This window comes from Acomys russatus, chromosome 10, assembly GCF_903995435.1.
Source record: "Acomys russatus chromosome 10, mAcoRus1.1, whole genome shotgun sequence".
NCBI classification, from domain to species: domain Eukaryota; kingdom Metazoa; phylum Chordata; class Mammalia; order Rodentia; family Muridae; genus Acomys; species Acomys russatus.
In genome coordinates, this window is record NC_067146.1 from 70,036,103 (window position 1) to 70,055,575 (window position 19,473).

At 46.8% G+C, this 19,473-nt stretch overlaps 1 pseudogene; it reads left to right on the forward strand.

Annotated features, from left to right (window-relative positions):
• LOC127194170 (tumor protein D54-like) overlaps positions 1 to 1,508 on the forward strand; it is a 51,387-nt pseudogene extending 49,879 nt beyond the window's left edge.
• The last annotated feature ends 17,965 nt before the right edge of the window (positions 1,509 to 19,473 follow it).

A 19,473-nucleotide genomic window follows, 5' to 3' on the forward strand; every position in this document is an offset into this window, starting at 1 on the left:
TATCCGACAGTTAAACAGCAGCCCTTCACAACCACCAAGCACATTAGATGGAATTTGTGTGTGGAGTGACTGGTGGACATTGTGGTAAGGCCTCAGTGTCACACCAGTCTGGGTTTGAACCTGGCTACGCTAGTGTTCCCAGACCGAGACCTTCGGCAAGGCATGTGACTGCCCCAAGTCCAGTGCCTAGAGCTGCAAAACGAGGGTGCTGACCTCAATGTCCCCCCAACACCACCAACCCCATAGCATTGCTGAACTCAACAAGGGCAGGTATCGCTGATGTCAGCTGATGACAGTGAATTCCCCGGGTATAACCCGATACTGTGATTACCAACACCTGCCTTTATGTCAGTTACTTCTGTGAGGTCCTTCTGTCTGGGTGACTTTGGCCTTTGTCTGAAAGACTTGATCAGAGAGTTTGAGTGTCTCAAGGGAAGAGAAATAAAAGTTAGCATTCCGGCCAGACAAGACTGGGCAATGGAAATGTTTTATTTTCATACAATTAAGTCACACAATTAAAATAAATATGGTGGGGGATTTGTTTTGTTTTGTTTTTTGGTATGGTTTGGTTTTTGTTTTCTTCAAGGTGGAGCCTCACAATGTAGCCCTGGCTGTTCTGGACCAGGCTGGCCTTGAACTCAGAGGTCCTTGGGCTCCTGAGTGCTGGGATTAAAGAGCCACTATACCCGGCTCTCTTGCCTTCGTCTTTTGAAAGCAGGGTTTCATGTATTCCAGGCTGTCCTCAAACTTGCTATACATCTTGAGGATGGCCTTGAACTCTTGATCCATTTGCCTCCACCTCCCAAAGGATTTCAAGTGGGTACCACCACACATAGTTAAAGTAAACCTTTTGGGTACTCGGAGCTTGGCTCCTGTGGTACCTACCGGCGATCCCAGCAGTGATGCCAGCTGCCATCTGAACACAGACTCTGCCAGCCAAGGTATCAACCTAAATTCTCCTAACAGAGGTGTGCTTCTCGATTTTGTGATTGAGATCCCTATTGACCCAGGTGTGGCCCACCGGACTCCATCTGTAGAGGGCCTCACACAGGTGGAGGAAGAAGAGCTTCCAGCTGAGCCTGCCAAGGTGGAAGAAGACGTTGTCACTCTGCCCCTGGTCCTGGCAGCCAATGAGAGACACTATAGAGAGCTGAAGAGGAGGCTGGGCCTCCCCACGTTAGGGATGCTGAAGCAGAACCTCTCTAGGATGTGCAGGTAGGTCTCTGCTGCCTATGGGAAAACGTCCAAGAAAGTGATGACCTCTACAAGAAGACTCAAGAAACATCTTCACAGGCAGGACAGAAAACATATGCTGCCCTGTGCACCGTGTGATCGGACGTCAGCGGGAAGCCTGGAGACGTGAGGAGCTCTGCAACCTTCAAGTCATCTGAAGACCAAGTGGGGACCATAAAGTCTAAGGTTGTGGGTGGCGGAGAGAATGGCAGCAACACCTTCCCTCCTCACCTGGAAGTGGTGACCAGCCGTTGCCGGGTCATGCCCCTTTCTAAGCCTGTCACCACCGCTCACCAGGCACAGAACACAGAAGCACACCCTCATCGTCCCAGCTGCAACTCCGCTTGGCAGAGCAACCAGCCAGGGCCAGGAAAGAGCTGGTTTTGAAGTCATTCATATCTGCCCACACGCAGATGTGGCTGCTGCCTTGGCATGAGTTAAACAGCAGTCCTGTACATGAGTACTTCACACTCAAGTTCATAGATGGAGCAAAACAACAACAGCAACAACACCTTTTGTTTGTTTCAGTAGCGCGGAGCTCAAACCCAGGGCTTTGTATATGCTAGGCAAACGTTCTACCGCTGAGCTACAACTCAGCCCTGGAAACAGATTTCTAAATTATCTGTTAAAAATAAACTATTAAGCAATGGCAGGAAGGGGGTGTTGAGAGATGGCTCAGTGGTTAGTTCTAGCTTGTTATTCTTCTCAGGGACCTGAGTGAGTAACAGTTTCTGCTGCTCTTCCAGAGGATCTGAGTTCGGTTCCCAGTGTCGACTTCAGGGCAGCTCACGATCACTTGTAACTCTAGCTCCAGTGGTCCTCTGCCCTATTCTAAGCTTCATGGGTACTTGCACATACGTGGTATACACTCACAGAGACACAAACACACACGATGGAAACAAATCTATTAAAAAAAAAAAAAAAACCAACCAAGGGGTGGCACACTCACCTTTAATCCCAGCACTTGGGAAGCAGAGGCATGTGGATCTCTGTGAGCTCGAGGCCAGCCTGGTCTACAAAGCGAGTTCGAGGACAGCCAGGGCTATACAGAGAAACCCTGTCTCAAAAAAAACGATAAATAATAAGTATATAAATTATAAAATAGCAGAGCTTGGGAGATGGCTCGGTGGTTAAGAGTGCGTGCTATTCTTGTGGTGGACCCAAGTTTAGTTTCTGGCACCCACGTTGGGTGCTCACAGCTGCCTGTAACTCTAGCTCCAGGGAATCTGACCATTGTAGCCTCCTCAGGCACTGCATTCATATGTATATGCTCCCCCATAAGTTAAAATAATAAAAATAAATCTTAATAATAATGATGATGATAAAATATTAGGGCCTAAAATGATTCCTTGGGTAAAGACATTTGCCACTCAAGCCTGGCTACCAGAGCTTAATGCCCAGAACCACCTACAAAGGTAGAAAAAGACAATCAACTTTACAGTGTTGACCTCCACATGTAAGCTTACACACCTATATTATACACACATATACATATACGCACACACACACACACACACACACTGATAATAACTAAATATCAATATTGAGTTGAAGCTAGGCATGGTGGTGTACACCTGTAAAGCCATCAACAGGCACAGCTGAGGCAGGAGGATCATTTGAGCCAAGCGTTTAAAGTAACCCAGGTGACGCACAGGGCCCTTATTTCAAACAGAACAGAACAAAACAACAAAATAATATTGAAACGATCTCCAAGCCCCTTTGGTTGAATAGAAAAGGCAAAGCAGAGAGTCACACAGATAGGACCACCATGTATATATTACTGTCTCTTACATGTGTCCATTTCTACACATGTTGTCACATGTGCTTGTCAGGAAACAGAGTGTCCCAGGAAGGGAGCATAAGTAACAATTTCCATTCTCTTTAGGAAGGAAAACTGAGGAGTGGCGTCAGGAACCGAGAGAGTTCTCACTCTTTGTCGTATGTGCTTTTCTGCTCTGAAATTCTCTTCATGCCCTACACTACTCACTTATCAAATGTAATGTTAAAAGTGGGAGGCAGGGGCAGGCGGATCGCTGTGAGTTCGAGGCCAGCCTGGTCTACAAAGTGAGTCCAGGATGGTCAAGGCTACACAGAGAAACCCTGTCTCAAAAAACCAAAAAAAAAAAAAAAAAAAAAAAAAAAAAAAAAAAAAGTTGTAAGCAAAAAGAGGTTTCATGAAGGAAAAGCTTGGTGGACATAGTTGAAACACACATTGTAGAGGCCTCGGGACAGCAGGCGTGGGCAGGGCTGTGGAGGCCTCTGGACAGCAGGCGTGGGCAGGGCTGTGGAGGTCTCGGGACAGCAGACATAGGCAGGGCTGTGGAGGCCTTGGGACAGCAGGCGTGGGCAGGGCTGTGGAGGCCTCGGGACAGCAGGCATGGGCAGGGCTGTAGAGGCCTCGGGACAGCAGGCATGGGCAGGGCTGTGGAAGCCTCGGGACAGCAGGTATGGGCAGGGCTGTAGAGGCCTTGGGACAGCACGCATGGGCAAGATGGTGGAGGCCTCGGGACAGCAGACATGGGCAAGGTGGTGGAGAGGACAGCCTCCTCCTCCTCTTTCCCGGTGGGAGTGTAAGCTGGTGTCTCATTTTGAAGAATAACCAGGCCATGTCTAGTAAAGCTAATATGTGCCTACCTTACAGCTTCTCTCTTAGGTAAATTACCCCCAAATTATGTATCCAAAAAGAGATAAACAAACGCTCACAGCAATCTTATCAGCAAGGGACATAAAAACATAACCTACAATGTAGTTATCATACCTTATAGTAGCTAAGTGGGATTGGGCCACATTTTTTTATATGTTGATGTGAGTAAAACAAAAATTGGTTGGAATTTTAAGATGGCAAAACCAGCTCCTTCAATATATGATTCATGTACTTACAGTCAACATAATTCTATGTGTTATATGTAGGTTTAGACCTGAAACACAGAAACATACAAGGGGAAAGTAGACCCCAAGCCCCATGATAGAGGCTTCCTAAGGTTAGGTGGGCAGGGAAGGTATTGGTTGTGGGGAGGTGGGAGTCCATAGCTTCTCTTAATTGTCTGTGATCCATCCTCAAGCAGGGTCCAGAAGACTGGGCTGTTGAGGACAAATACCTGGCTAGTTTGTCCACCAGTCATTCCATGATCCACTGATGTGGCTATGATCCGCTGCAGGGCACAGCTCTGGGCATCACAGGCTGGGACACCAGAGATAGTGCGATGACTTTAGGGAAGCTTTGCAACCTCTGGAGCCCCACTTTCCTCCTCAGCAAAATGGAATTAGCCCCCAACTTGTAGGCCTCTATGAAGATGTAAGTCCATGTAAAATGCTTAACTCAAAGCTGATACAGTCAGTCAGCAGGGAGCTATGCCTCGGGTACCTTCCTCCTTCAGGAGGAGAGCGCTGCACACATTCCAAGAAAGGTCTCCCTGGGCCTCCCAGGGTATCAGAAGGTGTGTGTGTGTGTGTGTGTGTGTGTGTGTGTGTGTGTGTGTGTGTGTGTGTGTGTGTGAAAGCCCAGCCTCTTCCATATCAGTACCACCACCAACAAGGGAGGCACTTTCTCAGAAAGGTGTTGCAGGAAGGGAAGTCAGAGCACGACACGTGTGACAAAGGGCCAACTGCGCCAACCATCTCCAGCAAGTCACCAGACACAGGGCACCCAAGCAAGTCCCTGTGTTTAAATGGGAGGCTGTCGAATAAGAAAAGCAGTGTCTCTGCTTTTAAAATGCAGCCCACGTGTCACCGGTGGTGGCAGGGACCTAAGACAGGCGCCTCATGCTGGATTCACTCTGCTGTGACTATTTGGGAAGAGAAGACGATGCTGCCTCTGATCCTGTCCCTGCGTCTCCATCAGGAAGCAGCTTCTATGGCTCACATTTGGGTCTAGGGTGGGTCACTTAAGGACAGACCTGGGTACAATAAAAAGGGACCTCCAGGAACCCATGATCTCACCACTAATTGCAACCACAACTCCATCTACACCAGTTATGCTAAGTACTGATACATAAATGACTGCTGGCAATCCCTGCCAGGACGCAGAGGCAAAGAACAGTTAGGGGTGATGCCTGAGGCCTAAGAGTAAGTGTGCCGGCCTTACAACAGCAGCTTCCAGCCTGCTGTGTGCCCTCAGGCTGCTCACTTCTCCTCTCTGGTCACTTTGCCTCAGCACTTAGATGTTGGGTTTCTGCCAATTAAATCACAGCTTCAGTCAAGCGTTTGATAACGCAGGTTGCCTCAAAATCGACAGTAATACTGAAGAAAAGTTTCAGCGTTCTCTCCACTCCAAGCTCAAAGAACCCTGCAGAAGAGGAAGCAGAAAGAGTGGAAGAGCCAGGGGGGATGGAGGACACCAAGCGAACAAGGCCGTCTACGCCAACAGGACTGACCAACATATGAACAGCCTCACAGAGACTGAGGCAGCACACACAGGGCCTGCGTGGTCTGACTAGATGGGGCCCAAGAGCTGACAGGAGAAGTGGGCGCATGCCTCCATCCCTAAGCCAGAGGCTATCTCCAATTGATAACCACTTGCAAATGAAAATTTAGTTTTCTCCAAGGGAGTGTGACAGGGGAAACAAAATGAGTCTGCAGGGTAGGACGCATGCCCAGCAGCAGATGCCAACAGAAAATGCTTAAGGACATCTTTGGAGGTTCCTTATCTCATAATGTTCTGTAAGGCCTTTTTTCTTTTTGGTTTTTTGAGACGGGGTTTCTCTGTGTAGCCTTGGCTGTCTTGGACTCACAGCGATCCACTTGCCTCTGCCTCCCCAGTACTGGGATTAAAGGCGTGAGCCACCATGCCAGCTTTTGTTTTTTTTAAACTTACTTTTATTTTTTTATTTATATACTTAAATTTTTTCTACCTTTTTAAATCTTTTTATTTTTATTTTATTTATATACTTTTAAATTTTTTCTCCCCCCCCCCTTACCCTATAGGTTATATGGCTTACAGTTTAGTGTTTTTTATGGGATTCCTAAGTGTACAAAGAAGTTGATCTATAGGTTTCTTGTGTCTTTTCTTAGGCTCTTTTCCTTCTACCTATTTGGTTTTTTCTATCCCAATGTGTTAGTTTTTGTTTCGTCTTATCTCATTATTCTTTGAAGCCTGTTTGTTTTCTGGCGAGAGAAAGAGGGTAGATGCAAATGGGAGGGGAGGAGGGGAAGAACGGGGAGGAGACCCCACACCAGGAGATAGCAAATGAGGAAACAAAAGTCTGTTTTCAATAAAAGGGGGAAAAAAGGAAAAAATGGTGAAATTGAGAAGAGAAATGGAATTTATCCCAAACTATACATGGAAACGTTCCATTTGAACATAATGTATGGAATTGGAGAACATGAGGGGTGATGGAGGGCGGAGGTTTCAGTTTTATCATTAGCACTTAAGGGCTATGCAGCCGGCCACATGAGGGGCTTGTGTCCTGGTTGCTTGGGGGAACAGAGGCGGCGCGAGGTGCGTGAGAAAAGTCACAAAGTATCCCGACTAAACCAGGACCCCTGAAAACAGCCTTGTGACCTTCTCTGGGAATAGTAAATAAGCCTCCAAGGTCTTAAGAAATATGGGACTTACAAATAAGGCCAAACATTTCACCCCGATTCTGATGAAAGGTTTATGAGCCCCAGAATAGTCTGAGCAGAACACGTCTGGATTGAATATTCGGCGCGCACTTAACACCACTGGGTTTCAGAGGCTTTCGCGGTTCACAAGCAAACACTGCCAGAGCTGTGAGAGTTACGTGATACCCGGGGTAGGGGACATTCTCTCATTCTTGGTGCCATAAATAGTGCAGGCTCCTGTCTGTGGCACATGCAAGCTAATTAGACTCACGAAGCTCCAGGCATTGCTAGCGTCACTGTCCCCTGACTTTGTACCCATAGAAAACAAGGATAAGAAGACAATGACATGTGGCAGACCAAGATCTGACAGGGAAGATGGTGGTCAGGAGGAAGATTCTGGCAAATGAAATGGAAGCTCTGGGGAGATGCTGAGGTGGCAGGGCAGATTTCAAAGATGAGGCCCTTTCAGTGCGCGATGCTACCCGAGCCTTGTCCCGAGCTAGAATGTGGATAAGTCCAGAAATCAAACCCTCTGAACCTCAGAGAAGAGCCATCTCTATGCAGATATGCAAGCGAGTCTCTCTCTCTCTCTCTCTCTCTCTCTCTCTCTCTCTCTCTCTCTCTCTCTCTCTCTCTCTCTCTCTCTCTCTCTCTCTCTCTCTCTCACACACACACACACACACACACACACACACACACACACACACAGATCTGTTAGAAAGTCACACGGGTCTGGGATATTACAAAACCTCAGGTAGGAGGTAAAGGCAGGGAGCACGAAGGCCTTGAGGATGCGCGCGCAGGGCTTCACAGTTCACACATCACTTTCTCACGACGCCCCGCCCTTAGGGAGAGACAAGAATAGCGTCTCTTTTTCGGTGTTCTGTTGGTACTTAAGATAAAGGAATACAGAAACAGCCGAGACAGTACAGCCTTAGGGGTACGGTAAGGGGGACCGGCAGATGGGAGGGAAGGAACAGGAAGAGAAAGGCCTGGTCCTTAGTCTGTGAGACCACTAAGAAGGCTCAGCATCCATTCTCAAAGGAGAAGGGAGATGGCAGGAAAGTGTATGTGCAAGAAGGCTGGGTGACAGTGGGAGCAAGCAGGGAACGGAGAGAGAAAGAATGCAGCTGTACCACGGCTGAGCAGACACAGAAGGGGTGGGCAGGCGGGGAACACAGTGGGGGAAGATGATTAAGAACGGTATGCATGTCAGGCGTGGTGGCGCACGCCTTTAATCCCAGCACTTGGGAGGCAGAGGCAGGTGGATCACTGTGAGTTCGAGGCCAGCCTGGTCTACAAAGCGAGTCCGGGATGGCCAAGGCTACACAGAGAGAAACCCTGTCTCGAAAAAAAAAAGAAAAAGAAAAAAGAATGGTATGCACATAGGGGTTGGCGGTATTTAAAAGATGCCCTTTGGGCTGGAGAGATGGCTCAGAGGTTAAGAGCACTGTCTGCTCTTCCAGAGGTCCTGAGTTCAATTCCCAGCAACCACAGGGTGGTTCACAACCATCTGTAATGCTATCTGATGCCCTCTTCTGGCCTGTAGGTGTACATGCAGGCAGAGCACTGTTTACATCATAATATATAAAAAAAATTTTTTTAAATGCCCTTTTGAGTCCATGAAGACATGTTTTAAGGGTCTTCTTCTGCCCTGTCCTCTCCCATCTCAAGAAACTGGGTGCTTTGATTTCTTGCTCTTACAATGGACCGGGGTTCAGTTCCCAGTACCTACAGAGAGGCTCACAATCATCCTTCACTTCAGTTCCGGGGGATCTCAGGCTCCTTTCTGACCTCTTCAGGTAGCAGGCATGCGCAGAGTACACATACATACAAGCAGGCAGGACACTCATATGTATAAAACAAATCTTACGAAATTAGGAACTCAAAACATGTCTCAGAAGCCAAAAGCTGCACAGATGATTTATTTAAGAGCTGAGTATTATGTTCAGAAAACAAAAAGCTGAACGGAAGAAAGAGGCGAGGTCAGCATTCGGTTTGAAAACTGGTTGGGTGGATCCCAGCTCTGCCTTAGCTCCCTGTGTGCCCCACCCTACCCCCCACCCCCGTGCCGTGCCGTGCCGTGCTGATAAACAGCTCTGTCACTGAAGTCAAGGAAAGCACTCCACACAGGAAGCCTGGCACCTTCCCCCAACCTCCTAAGTAATAGAAATGAGGGACTCCAGTGAGAGGAGGTATGGTCTTCTCTGCCAGGACCCCATATGAGCCTCAACTGGCTCCAGTCATTGAACCAGGGATGATGTGCTGGGTAGAGTGTGCAGAAGCAAGCTGAGCTATGTATCAAATTCTGCCAGCCGCCGACTCTTTCCATATAAGCCCCTTTTCCTCTCCAGCACTCTCCTTCATCCAGTAGCTCCCAGGCCTCTGACAATAAATCCCGGTGGGCTAGCAGGGCAGGGCAGGAAAATCTCCCTGAAGCCTTGTGGCAGCATTCAGAAGCACCATAGGCTTGGCCCACAGTCCTGAGGTAGAATTCTAACCCACCTTGTTTCATTCAGACAGCATCGTGGTTCCAAACTTTAGAACAGTAGTTGGCAATCTATGGCCCGAGTTATGGACTGAATGGTGTGAGCCAACTGGTCCTGCAAATACTGCTTCATATGAACACATGCCTGCCTGTCCAGCCAGGTACTGCTCGTGGCTGCATTTACAGGCCAGAGCTGGGCAGTTACAACAGCGACCAAGTGGCCCAGAAAGCCTGAACTACACACTGTCCAGCTTGTTCCATTTAAAAACAAAAAACAAAAAAACAAAAACAAAAAACTTGCCAACTTTTGTTTTGAAGCATCATTGTTACAGTTTTAGAAACTGAGATGCTCTACCACACACCGGCCACAGACTGCTCAAGCACCTCTCAAAGAAAGGGAGGGCGACATTTATTAGCTCTGTGGCTTTGAAAACAGTCCTTCCGAGCTCCAGGGTCTTCATCAGCCAGAGGCGCACAACACTGTGCCGCCTTGTCCTGCTCTGCTCAGTCAGCTTAAGCAGAAAGAATTTGAAAAATGATCTAATCTGTCTGTTGTTTGTTGTATTCTTTTGAAACAAACTCCCTGTATGTAACATAGAATTGGAGCCTGGCCTCCAACAGAGCACCCTGCCCCGGCCTTCTGAGTTACTTTGCAGGTGTGTGCTGGCATAATTTAATACTGTTCGGCTTATTGTGGTCCTGGGAACCTCCTCCTAGCAGCACTAGGAGCTGTAAGTCTGAGGTGAGGGTACCAGCCACGCCAGGCTCTAGTGAAGGCCCTCTTTCAGAGTGTGGATGGCTGACTGTCTTCTGACTGCTCCCTCCCTGTGGACAGGCAGGGAGTGAGAACCGGCCTAAGGGCCCACTCATATACCATCATTTAGCCATAAGCCCCTCCTACAGACCCCACCTACGTTCAGTCTGGGCATCAGAATAATAATGTATAAGGAGCACAATATTTGAAGGCAGAGGGCTTTCTCAGTTCATCTTGAGCCAGTGTCTCAGCCACTCTGGCTTCTGTCTCCTAATCTCTGAGATAGAATGTTCTAGAAAATCCAAGTAGTAGTCTCCCCTCCCCCCTTTTTTTAATTTTTTTATTTTTGGTAGGGTCTTACATAGCCCTACGCTGACCTGAAGCTTACTTTGTAGCTAAGGACGAAGACTTTGAACTCTTGATCGTCCTGCCTCCAGAGAGAGGCACCATGTGGAGGCTATACAGTGCCAGGACTCGAACCCAGGCCTTCCTGCACGACAGCACACTCTCTACCAACTGAGCTGCCTCCCCAGTCCCACAGTACCTTGAATACATGTGATTCATTGTTTCATTTCCTCTTAGCTTTCTTCTTCTTCTTTTTTTTTTAAACATGGCCTCTATACACTCATCCTACCTCAGCTTCTTCCATGCTAAATTACAGGTTTGTGCAACTATTCCTGGATCCTTGTTTTATTGTCTTTTATCAGCTTTTACCCTTTTGCTTATCTTATGATTACAAGCTGACTGCCATCCCTCCAGCCATCGCATGGATGTGACACACAAGACAGAAGTAGAAGTAAAGACAAGACTCTGGTTAGCTAAGTTTGCCTTTTTTTTTTTTTTTTTTTTAACCAGAAACAAAAACTTTTCAAAAAAAAAGTCCAACAGACAATTTCTCATGTCTCAGTCAAAGTAACGGTGTTGATGGCTACCTCTAATAATCCAGAAGGCTTTGTGACCATGTATGTCATAAAGTTGAAGGCTTTTTCTTATTAATTAGTCAATATCCGTATACTCCTGTCACTGCAGTATCCACAAAGAAAAAAAAAAAAAAAAGGCAGGCTTATTGCGGAGGCATGGAGAGTGTCGCTTCATCCTGTGTGGTCACTGGCAGCCTTCACCAAGATCATCCTGACTCACCAAAGGTACCAAGAATGACTTGGGGAAAATGAGACACACACACACACACACACACACACACACACGCATCTAAAAGGCAACGCAGATTCTAAGGCATGATCAGTAGACAGAGGCCAGTTCCTCTTGTGGGGAGTGTGGTGGCTGTGCTCTGCTCAACTCCCTCCCACTTTCATTAGAGGGTTGAGGTGGAAACATGACCCACCCCGCCCCTAGGCTTTCATCCCCCAGCAAAGCCACAATGAGAAACCCTGAGCCCCAAGCCTGATCTGATGCTTGGTTCTGCCCCAAATGCTCACAGCCCTTTTTTAATGAGGCAAGCAGGTGACCAGCTCTCAGCTAGAGTCCTCATTCCCCACAAAGGAAGATCAAGGTCACAGAAGGCAGAGTAAGCATTATTTAAAGCCCGGGATCTAAGCAGAGTGGAGAATTCTCATGCTGGCGGGGACGCAAAGTGCCTAAATAGTGGTGTGTACATTCCAGAAAGTGTTCAGGTCCAGGGCAAGAGAGCAGTGGCTGACTCGATGGCTTCCCACTCGCTTCCGTGGTCCTCACCGTGAGAAAGATCACTGAGCATGCAAACGAGCTTTGTTTACTCCAGGACATTCACTGCAAATATTTTGAAATTCAGATTTTTGTCAGGCTGGTGTAACTAGGAAAGCCTAGTTGGAGGAATATGCTAATAAGTCATTAAAGCCATGCTCATCTCCTGCCATATGGTACACTTGAAACATAAAACACCGGGCTCTAGTCTGTGGCCAGGGATGGTTGATAGAAGAGAGAGAGCCCTGGGGAGAAGATTGCTGCCCCGACCACCGCACTTTATATGCTAACTCTTGTTCCAGGGCCCTGTTGTCTCACCCAGGCTTGGCAGCTCTCTGTAAACGGGACTCCGTGGAAGACAAGCACTGCACACAATGGGAGTGTAAAATCCAAGCCGGCATAAATATGGTGGCATGGAGTCGCTTTCCAGGGTGGAGTTTTGTTCTTGGAGTTCGCAGTCAGTTTTTTACTAATTATAATCTAAGTTCTCTATTTATGATCCTCTCTTTAAAACAATGAAAGAGAAGATCACCCCGGAAGGGGTGCCCGTGACAGGTAAACAGATTATGGATTGACAGCATGTGCCCGTGGATGTCTTTAATATGCAAGTCAGGCCCAGAGCGTCTCTGAATTCAGAAACTAAACTTGGCGGGTTTGTGCTCTAATTGCATTGTGGCCTGTGGATCACATTTGAGGAAATATGCAGATACATGCAGAAGCCCTCTAATCACTCCCGGGCTGCAGCAGAGCTCCAAACCCACCCCATAGCCCGAATGCAGGGAACAAGCCAACCTCACAGTCGGAAACAATCTTCCTCTCAGCTCTGGGCTATGATGGGAAATATATATATGAACCTCAGGCAGACTCTGCCTTTTGTTTTTGTTTAAAAAGAATTCACTTCAAGTTCTGAGCATGCAGCTTATGATTACTAAGACAAATGCCTTTATTACACATCTCTCCATTACATATACAGCACAGCTTGGGTCCTGGAAACCTGACTGGGGCACTGAGAGAATAAAAAAACTGACAAACATAGCCAGGTGTGGTGGTGCACACCTGTAATCCCAGCACTTGGGAGACAGAGGCAGGTGGATCTCTGTGAATTCGAGGCCAGCCTGGTCTACAAAGCAAATCTGGGGCAGCTAAGGTCTCCAAAAAACCTGGTCGCAAAAAACAAAAGACAGACATAAGCAAAAGTACTGAAAAGCTGGCCTTTGGGGGGCTGTGCTCACTCTGCCAGAGTGACAACAACCCTTCAACAACCTGAAGCCTCAGCACAGTTATTATGTACAGCACAGGGGACAAGAGTTAGCTAGTAGTGGGTAGCAGGTCTCTGTAGGCACCAGTCTGAGGCTGTGGACATCTGAGAGCTGGAAGTTGCTAGTTTTTGCAGCCATTGCTAAGATTCAAACTTCAACCAGAAGATGGCTTGGCCATTCCCTTGGCTGTGAGGCACTTGACGTAACTATACCCATGTGTCAAACAATGCATATTCACTCTCAGTTTCCTTAACTCTCTCCACAACATTCTATACTTTTAAAATTTGAAAGCAAGAGAAAAATGGGAGAGGAGGAGGAGAAGGAGAGAGAAGGACGGGAAGAAAGGGAGGGAGGAGAAGGAGGAAGGTGCCTGAAGAAGGGAGGGAAAGGGAGGGAGGGAGACCGCTGCTAGCTCTATGTCCAAGGTAAGAATGTGTTCACTGAGCCTCCCACAAGAGCGCACACACCTTTAATCTCAACACTCGAAGAAGGAAGAGACAGCTAGATCTCTAGAAGTTTGAGGCCAGCCAGGGTTACATGGTGAGACCCTATCTCAAAAACAAACAAACAAAACAAACACCCTGAAAAGTCCATGAGGTCAATCACACTCAGGCAATGGCTCAGGAGGATGAGCTTCATACAAGATTACGTCTCAGTTCCTTGGGCTTCTCAGAACTAAGTCCCAAGCAAACTGTTAGCAGTGACAAAAGAGGCCTGGAGAGTCGGAGGTTAAAAGCACTGCCTGCTCCTCCAGAGGTCCTGAGTTGATTCCCAGCAACCACAAGGTGGCTCACAACCATCTATAATGTGATCCGGTGCCCTCTTCTGGCCTGCAGGTGTACATGCAGGCAGAGCACTCTATACATAATAATAAAAAATAAATATTTTAAAAAGTGACAAAAGATATAATCTTACACTGAGTAGCTAATAAGAGGTGAGTTTTACTTTCTTACCACCATCATGACAGTTTCTAAGCAGTGCCTGCTCTAGTTTAATGCCCATTATAAATAAATAATTAATCATTCTACCTCCCAAGACACATTGTTAAAGAGAAAGGTGAATGTCAAAGCCAAGGCTAGTATAGTGCTATTTTACTTAAATTATTTTTAATCTCATTTATATTGAGTTTTTGTTTTGTGTTGTTTTTGTCTGTGTTCTAGCTTAGCTTTTTTCCCATATTGCTAATAGAGAGCATTGCTCAAACAAACCCAATCTCCAAACAGGTGAATGCTAGATATGCCTGGCTCCAGGCTGGCCTCTTCTCCCACCACTGTCAGCTATCTGGAACTAACAGGACAGACTTGCTTTCAGACTTTTATCTCTGTCAGATAGAATCTCTTTCAGACATTTCTAACGTGGAAGGTGTTCACTGGTGCATGTGTGCATGCTCATTTTAACAAATATAATACTGTTATCTGAAAAAATAGTTAATTCAAAAAGCAGGAAAAAAATCCCTCTTGTAACTTTTGGTCAGGGCAACCACATAAGTGAGCTTTTAATTCATCAGAACAATTTAGCAGTTCTGGGTAATTTCTAGTTTCTCTGTTAATCCCAAGGGTTTAGCAGTAGATTCAAAGGTCACCAAAGCCAGGGTTCTGTAAACAAGGGGCCCTGATAAAACTGCAGGAGCCAAAGCGTTACCAGGTCTGTGGTTAGAACTTTCTGTTAGAGCCTTCTTGGTCTCTTGTGCCATGGCCACAAGCAGTGGCTGGCATACCAATGCTCTCAGGAGATAGTTTCATTTCCCAGTGGCCTTCTGGCAATTCCTTCCATATTTCACCACCAGGTTACTATCTGAAGGCAGTGAAGAGATGCTCAGGATATGTTTGTGGAATCAAACACCGGGGTTAGCACTAACACCTTCCTCTTTCCTGGCTGCAAAGTGAGCTACATGAAATGAGCTGCAAAAATGAACCAAGATATGGAACGATGGGCAGTGGGATGATAGGGAGGAAAAGGAGGGATTGTAAACAGGGTACAATGATGTATGTGTGAGGTCGCTAATAAAATACATTATTTTGTAAACTAACAAAGTGACTTAAGAGAGAAGTATGGCACCCACTGCCTCCTCTTAGAAGTACACACTACCATGCTGGGCGTGGTGGCGCACGCCTTTAATCCCAGCACTTGGGAGGCAGAGGCAACCGGATCACTGTGAGTTCGAAGCTAACCTGGTCTACAAAGTGAGTTCCAGGACAGCCAGGATTATTACACAGAGAAACCCCATCTCAAAAACAAAAACAAAACAAAGTACACACTACCACCAGTGTGGCTTCCTGCCCAAAATGCATCTAGGAGTCTAGTCAAGCTCGGCATTGTGATTCAGGTCAAGAACAAAAAGGGTCACGTCACACAAGAAGGGGGGACAAACCCGGAAGGTTCTGAATGTAAAAACAGGAAAAGCTAGACCTAGTTTCTTCAACAAATAAATTCCAAGGAAACTACAAAGATGCAGAGGGAAGGTTTTGGTGGAAAGAGGAGTAAGAAAGAGAGCAACACAATCCACGTCCAGATCATACTTGGATTGCAGCTAGAACAAAAGAAACAGCTGGGTCGGTGGCGCAGGCCTTAACTCCAGCACTCAGAAAGCAGAAGCAGGAGGGCCTCTGTGAGTTCAAGGCCAGCCTGCTCTACATAGTGATTTCCAAGATAGCCAGGGCTACACAGGGAAACCCTGTCTCAATACGAATTAAAAGAAAGAACTAGAAAGCAGAAATGATTAGTTTGCCATTAATATCGAGGGATTATTATTAATCTAGGTAGAACGAGGGTGTCAGGCTGTTTTCAGAGTATTTTAAAGGCAGGCATGGAAATGTTTGTGGGTGAGGCGACAGGACAGCCACGGGTTTGGGAAATGGAGGGCTTTATGATCTGAAAACTGCAGATGGGTGGAAGAAGCCTAAGAGACTGTTTTGTTTATTTTGTATGCTTGAGGTTTTCTAAGTGCCTCCAGATAAGCTGTGCCTTAAGCCCTGTAGTACCTACGTTCTGGCTTTACTGTTGGCATCCCCATGTACTGTTTAGCATGCTCAGGTGTGCTCGAATGTGCTGTCAGTAACCAGAAGTGTCTAGAGACTCAACCCTGTAGAAGTTTTATTCGAGGCAAGGAAATATTTTATTTTTATGCTCCTATCAGGAGATGCATAATGCCATCAATAAAAAGGTTTTAAAAGTTAGTTTTCCCCCACTGAAAAATGGAAATGTTTCCTGGATAGGTAATGTTCAGGATGAATTATTTACTGAAGTAAAGGACCAGGCACAGAGCCTCATGGATGTCATTTTTCCTGTAATCCCTCAACAACTTTGCCAATAAGTCCCATTATTTGTTGGCTCAGTTTTTAAACACTGTGTGTGTGTGTGTGTGTGTGTGTGTGTGTGTGTGTGTGTGTTGCATGCAGGTGTACATGCATACCCAGTCTCTGGACCCTACCTGCCTCCATCAGCAGCCCTCCCAAAGGGTGTAGAGCGGAAGCCAGGAGCATATAGTCAGTCCCTCCCTTGAGAAAGCTCACAAGCAACGTTTTATCCATTATAGCTTGTATGTTTTGGAAACTCACAGCAAGCCTACCTCTTTCCACTTAGGAAGAGAGAAATACCTCTAACTCACAAAATTCCAAAGCTCCATCACGCTCCTTGAGAGAGCTTGTCATGTTTCTGGCTCTTCTGCTAACTTAGCCGTTCACCAGCAGGCAAGAACTGCTGTAGACATGATTGGTCAGCTCCAGTAGCCTTTATCAGAATGCACACTCCTAGGGGACCATGCATGCCGCCTTATAAGGAGAACCCATACCATGTAACGGAAAATGTTGAGTAGAGACCTAACAGATTGCAAAGCCCCACCAGCAAGGCTGGGAAGAGTCATTCTGATTTGGGAGTGTGTTCCAAGGGAGCAGATGAGGGGCCCTCCCTGGCTACATCTCTCTCTGTGCTGGGTCCCTTGCACCCTTGGACAGTCTAGGAGTATGTGACAGGCATGCTCAGTCGTGAACAGTAAGAGAAACAGGGTACAATTCCCCCAAGCCGTTTGCTACTGTGTCAAATTCTTCATCATCGCAGTGATCCCTTACCTGTAGCCATGTTTCCACCGCAGTTCCAAGACAGAACTACCATCCCGTTCCCCTTTCTGCCGGCCAGACACAGTTGATCATTTTTCTAATTGCCGTTACACATGTTTCAGTCTCTCCTGCTACTTAATGACATCGCCAGGTAATCCATAACAGCAATTACACATCAGAGCTGCCAGGGACTATTGGACAAATGCATAATGGGGCATTTTAAAAGTGCTTAAAATGTAATGCTAATTAGGAAGGGTACCAGATACGACACTTACCACAATAGGGAGTATGTCGGAATTTCTGTTGTAAAAAGAAAAACAACGGTGTTTGTTAGGACTTACAGCCTGTGTGTGAAAGGAGAAAGCCTGAGGATGTGTGTGGGGACCACTTGGTGCAGATATAATGTACAATTCTCATTGGTCGTCTGCCCGTTTGATGAGTCATCATCCACCAACTATTGCATTTTCCCAACTATTTCTCAAGAATATGCTAACACCAAAAGGGCAAGGAAAAGCGAGCTTCGTGTTCCTGCCCTTGGGAGCCCTGGAGACACACAGAGAGAAACAGACCCCCCCCCCTCGAGATCCACAAATCAACTGCAATCATGATTGCCATTGTCCAAAGTGTCCGCCAGCCCCTGCCACATCCACAGCACCCAGGAGGCAGCACAAGGGGGACTCCTGCAAGAGAAGAGACCAGAAGGGAGCAGAGGCTTACCAAAGAGAGCGCAGTAGGGCAACACAACTGAGACTCTGCCTAGGAAGGGGCACTGGGCTCCGAATCATGGAATTTGGGCTCAAGCCCAGACTATGCCTTCTCCTAGCTTTTTGATCTTGGGCAAGATGACCTCCATAATTCTTCCTTTTTACATCTCATTCTGCTTGGTTGTAATGACCACACTAGTGAAAACATAATGGCTCGGGAAACAGTGGGCACAGAAAGCCCACAGCCACTCTAAAACAGACAGGAACAGAGTTGCAAACGATGTGTATTTGGATACAGGTAAGCTCCTGAGCTGTTTAAGCAGAAGAGGTTCAGCTGGAAAAACAATGCCTTGAATATGAGGCAGGATCTTTCTGGGCTGTTTGAAGCAACTGTCAGGCAGCATTGCTGGTTTTTGAGTAGGGTGTGAGGAGGGAATCTGGTTATTGTCCTGACAGGGGGCTCAGTAGAGAAAGGGTCGGCTTCAGCCTGGGAACCAAAAGGCTCTCAGAATATTTAGACATTAGAAAATAACCCAACCAACCATGGTAGCACACACCTTTCCAGCAGAGACAGATGAAAAGCTCCAAATCCAAGAAAGCCAGAGATACATAGTGAGACACTGTTTCAAAAGGGGTGAGGGAATCCTTTCATCTCCTTTAGTTGTCTTATTGCTCTGGCTAGAACTTCAAGTACTATATTGAAGAGATATGGAGAGAGCAAGCAGCCTTGTCTTGTCCCTGACTTAGTGGAAATTCTTTAAGTTTCTCTCTATTTATTTTGATGTTGGCTATAGGCTTGCTATATATCTCTTTTATTATGTTTAGGTGTGGGCCAACAGGGGCTCACAGAGACTGAACCACCAACTAAAGAGCATGCGTAGATCCTAGACCCCTATCTATACATATGTAGCAGACGCACGGCTTGGTCATCATGTGGGTCCCCGCTGTCCTGACTCTGTTACCTGTCTCTGGTTCACTTTCCCCTTGGTGGGGAAAGATGTGCTTAGTCCTGCTGTGACTTGAGATGCCAATCAGTACCACTTTGGGCCATCCCCTTCTCTGGGAGGAAGGAGAGGAAGGAATGGGAGGATGGAGGTGTGGGTGAAGACTGGGAGACGAAGAGGGAGAGGGCTGGGATCAGGATATAAAGTGATAAGAAAGAAAGAGCAAAGGGGTAGGGGAGAAAAGGAGAGAGAGAAGTAAATGGGGGTTGCCAATCAAAAAAGAAAAAGGAAGATAGCTCAGGCAATAAAGTGCTTTTTTAAAAAAAGGAAATTTGTGGTGGTGTGCACTTGTGATCCCAACACTAAAGACTAGGGGCAAAGCGCGCGCGCGCGCACACACACACACACACACACACATACACATACACACACACATTAAAAAAATTTTAAGTGGAGAGCTCCTGAGGAATGACACATGGTGTTGACCTCGGGCCTTTACATGGGCACACATGCACACACATGCATGTCCACACAAATACACACATGCATACACACATACACACATGCATACACACCTGAACACCCACACATGCACATATTAGGGACACACATATGTACACACACACATGCACACCCACATAAACACACACATACACATTTACACACATGCATGCACACACACACACATGCATGTCCACATGAACACACACACACACACACACACACACACACACACACACACACATCCAGTCCCTGTTTGAGGATGATTTCTCTATGGTTTCACCCAGATACTCTCTCTAAGCAGGTGGCACCTC